The 4,845-nt window shown below is 41.4% G+C and overlaps 1 pseudogene across 1 annotated transcript; it reads right to left on the bottom strand.

The window, feature by feature from the left end:
* Positions 1–1,563: 1,563 nt before the first annotated feature.
* Positions 1,564–3,290, bottom strand: LOC311590391 (pleckstrin homology domain-containing family A member 1-like; annotated as a pseudogene). Its single transcript has 2 exons — positions 3,164–3,290; positions 1,564–2,686 (listed from the first exon to the last, which is right to left on the bottom strand). The product of its transcript is annotated as a pleckstrin homology domain-containing family A member 1-like (transcript).
* Positions 3,291–4,845: the final 1,555 nt, after the last annotated feature.

Raw genomic sequence — 4,845 nt, 5'->3', positions numbered from 1 at the left:
ATGTGTACTGTGGAGGCTGTACCAAAGAAAATGATGCCACGCTCATCAATACTGCCAAGTGTCTGTACAAGGGTTCCTAGGTATGTTCCTGAAAAAGGAACTTCCAAAAGAGCCTGGATAGTGAACACGGCAGCAGAAGGGTGGTGACTGCTAAAAAACCTTGTCGTCCTATGGTTTTCTTATGCAGATGCCAAAGAGAAAACTGCACAGAACTCTAACATATTAGCTTATGACTATAAAAGGTGTATGGTGTGTTCTTGTGTTGGACAACTAAATAGCACATCTTAACCCCTAAACCCCACCACTGTAGCAAATTTCTCATCCTCCAAGAAAGGCAAAACACTAACACTCACAACTCTAAAACCAAAGTGTGAGACTGGAAATATCATCATAAAACAGCAGCCTGGGGAGAGCAAACATGTAAGACTGCCACAAAGCATCACTTGCTCAAGCCATTCTATTGCTCAACACCAGGCTCCTTAGAGAGGCGCTTCTGTTTATGATATTCCCCACAGTTAAATGCATACTGATTTGCTTTTCAAGATATAAATATTGCACAGGTAGTAGAACACCAACATTTGGATGTCTCTGTCATTAAATGTTATCTTATTTAACATATCACACTATGCTACTGAAATTAATTCATTCAAACATTTAAAGCCAGTCATTTAAGACTTTGAGATGAGAAGACACAGGCACTTGAATACAGGTAATGATGAAAAGCTAGAAGCCACAACAACTTCATGACTAAGGACAGTTATGACTTCACATAGGAACTGAGGTCTTTCACTGACCCAAATTCAGAAATAAGACCTATTAACAAAATTTTGTTTAAAAAAAATCAGATCTTCCAAATTTTTTAATTAACAAAATAATTTTTACTGAAATAGAGTACTGATGGGCTTAAGTCCTAAGCTCTTTAAAATGAGTGTCCCATGCTGCATGTTAGTGGCATAGACCTATAACTTTGGAGGCAATAGAAGCAGGAAAATCACCACAAGTTCAAGAGAAACCTGGTCTACAGACCAGCCAAGGCTAGGACAGCCAAGGCTACACAGGAAAAGCCTGTTCCCTCCCCCCCAAAATGAGTCCCCTCCCCACAAAAATTCTTAGCTATTGCTGAGCTCTAATCTCTCCCTTTTGCTACGCCTGTTCAACCCCCACCTGCACTAGCAGTCTAATCCAATCCTCTAATCAATATTCACCATTCACCTAAGTAGCCAGAATATTAAAAATGGTTAGAATTACTAAATATTCTACATTACAGTAAATATTTTGCAGCACCACAGACATCATGAGTTTAGGAATTTTAGGCCTGGCAATGTCCCATTTGATAACGTTAGTGGATAAGAATGTGTAAATATTGAATACTTCATAGGGAATCATATTAGCATTTTTAAAGAAATTTTAAAGTTTTAAATTGATATTTCAATTTTCAAAGGAACCAGAAAAAAAAATCACACACACACACACACACACACACACACACACACACACACACACACACATTTTACCACCAAATATATAATGCTTCAAGACAGTTGATATGGGTACAGCTATTTTTCTTCCTTTCTTAAAGAAATTGCATTGCTTTGGCCACTCTCTAGATTCCTGGTTTGCCAGCTTAGAGTACATCCAAGAGGCTATATAATATATGCACAGAAATCTCTCACCATCTATCATCTTTGGCTAGAAGCCTCGTGAAAAATATTGTGGCATGCGTGGGACAGGCAGCCCATGTGCTCCCACCTTACACATCACTGACTGGCAGGCTGGTGCCATCTAAGTGCACTAGCTCACCGTATTCTCCCCGAGGGCCATTTTTACTTTGAGGTCTGAGCCGAGCTTGTGCAGTCACTTTGGAAGCTGGTTCTCTTGGGGAGACAGTCTGGGCCTTGAAGTTCCCTGGCTTGACCTTGGCAAGAGAGTCATAAAATCCTCTCTTCTCCATGGGATAGCTTGAGACCAGAGTGGCTACGAGAAGCTGGGAAATGTGAGGTGGCTGGGGTTGCCCCGGCAGGACAGACAGTGTCTTTGGATTCTGAAGGAAAGCTAGAAATGCTCAGAAGATGCTGATCTGCCAGGTCCCCGCTGTGCTACGATAGAGCCAGAGACTGCTGTGATCCAACTGTGCATCTCTTCAGGTCTGTCAGCCTGTTCATAAAAAGTCCGAGAAGTCGTTATAGTTTCAAACAGGACGTCCCTCATGATTACGACACTTTGCCTGCAAACTCCTAGACTTTATGAACTTAAAGTGGTGTCACCCGCAGAGGTTCTTTTCCCAGTTCAGATTCGAAGCAGGTCATTGTGTTTTCATCCTATTGAAAATATCTTCTCTTCCAGTTTTTCATCACTGCCCTTTGTTTCACACAATACCCCGCTTTGATAACTGCACTATCTTAGGTGGCTTAGGAGCAAAGTAAAGAAGATGGCTTTGTGACCCTTTCAAATTGTTTCTGTCGACACTTCCACCATATTTGTTTACTTCTTTCTGAATTGGAGCAGTAACAGGTACAACCACCAACAGTACCAGTTCTGTAAGACACTTTCTTCTTGCCACAGGCACCTTGGCTACTAGCGCTGCCAGAGGCTGGCTGTGGGGCTGACTGCTTTGGTACATTGGCTTGTAGAAGTATTATGCCATTCCTGCATCCATAACAAAACAGAACTCTGTCTTTCGCCTTAGCTTAGTAGCATCGTTAACCTTTGAAATATAAGTATGTTTGATGCCTCCAACCTATGATGGTCCTGAAGGCAGGTTCTGTGGTACCCAGGATGCTGTCGCAGAAATTCTCTGCTGTTTTCATTTTTTAGAAATGTGGTCTAGAAAAACCACAAAATGCAATTCTGTCGATCCACATAAGGCATTTCTGGGTGTGAGCATTACAAGCAGCCTCCACCCGCAAACACCGGTGCCTCCTCGGTTCTGACTCCTTCAGGCACCCAGATGCCTGGGAGTAGCACCCACGACAGCCTGCCCACGCACTGATGTCATGAAAATTTTAACAGCCGAGTAATACTCCATTGTGCAAGTGTACCACTGTTTGTTTATCCAGTTTCCAGTTTCTGGCTATTATAACCAAAGCTGTAGTGAATATCTTTGAGCAAGTGTTCTTGCGTTAGGATGGTGGATATCTCTAATGGTTTGTGGAGAGTGCCTTACCCCTGGTGCTCTGCCTTGGATAATCAGTTTGTTTTGCACTGTTGGATATTTCCAGCACCACAGTGTTATTACTCCTCATAGCTTTATTGGTTGTAATGAATGACTGGGCATTGTGAATATGTTTCATTGTTAGAGAGACCCACTGACTCTGCAGTTCCCACAGAGGGGGCGCATTGGCAATATGAGTCAATGTGGTATAGACAGCAGAGCTTATCAGGAACACCTTCTGTGCCTACTCATATAACAGGGGTGTTGGCTGCTGCCCAGCAATGAGGGTTTCCACAGGCATGGCTGAGCTTAGCTCTGGTACTTAAGAAGCTTTCTGTTACTGACTGTTCCAGTCAAGGAAAAGGCCTGAAACCTTTACTTTCTGGTTAGGCAATAGTTCAGGTCCAAATGCTTCACAGGGAGAGGTGGCAGCCGGAATCCTGGACCTCCCCTACTCTATCTCCTGACTTCACTCTTAGCCCTGTCAGCAGTGCATGTTAAAACAAGGTGTGGTGACAGAAAAAGAAATGTGTTATTTCTCTCAGCTGCTAGGTGTGTGTGTGTGTGTGTGTGTGTGTGTGTGTGTGTGTGTGTGTGTGTGCGTCTGTCTGTCTGTAGCTCAATGAAGAATACCCTGTCAAGACTGTGAGACCCTGAGCTTACTGCCCAGCACCATATACACCAATAATAAAACCAGTAACCACAGAGAAGATAAAGTAACAAGAATGACGGAAAGACATACAGTCTGAGGCAATTCCTTTCCACTGAGGCCTATGTTGTCTAAGTTAAGCACAGTTACTCTTTGCATGTGATGCTATTATCTTATGTTGTGTTGTGTTATGTTATGTTTGTATATTATATTAATTGTCTCTTCTGTTGTGCAGAAGCTTTTAGATTTCATACAATCTAATTGTCAATTCTTGGAGTCCTTTTCTAAGAATATTTGTGTGTATTTATATCTCAAAATCTTTTCCCTGTGCTTTTCTCTAAAAATTCAAGTTTCATATCTTACATGAAGGTTTTCCATTTTGAAATGATGTTTGTACAGGGTAAGACACAAAGATGTAGCTTTATTCTTCTACATGTGTGTACACGGTTTGCTCAACAACATTTGTTCAGGGGGCCTATTTTTTTCTCCAATGTACTTTTTTTTGTCATGTTTATCAAAATCAACTGTCTGCAACTGGATCCTATATTCCAATCAATTATGTGTCTGTTTTGATGCCAGCATCATGCTGCTTTGGTTAATATAACTGTAGAGTAACTTGAAATCAGGTGTGGTGATATCTCCAGCATTGCTACTTTTTTCCTCAGAGTTGCATTGACTATTCAAGTACTTTGTATTCCCATACGAATTTAGAACTTTTTTCCATTTCTGAAAACAATGTCATTGGAATTTTGGTGAAGATTGCAGTGAATCTGTACATCACTTGGGTAAGAGGGACACTTGTAGAAGGCAATTTTGCTAGGCCAGGAGCATGGGCCGACATTCCATCTGTCAGTGTCTTCCTCAGGTTCATTCCTCCATGTAAAATCTCCATTGCAGAAGTCTTTGTCTTCTCTGCCTGGGCTTAGTTTTGTTTAGTTTTTGAGGTTATCATAAGTGAGATTTTTTTTCCTGATGCCTTTATCAAAATGTTTATTACTACATTTTTGGGAAAGTGTTGATTATTTACAATGTGTATTGTGTTGTG

This window comes from Acomys minous (genome assembly GCF_964271855.1).
Source record: "Acomys minous genome assembly, chromosome: 2".
Taxonomy (NCBI): domain Eukaryota; kingdom Metazoa; phylum Chordata; class Mammalia; order Rodentia; family Muridae; genus Acomys; species Acomys minous.
The sequence above is the reverse complement of the archived record's forward strand: the minus strand, read 5'-3'. Positions and strand labels throughout refer to the sequence as shown.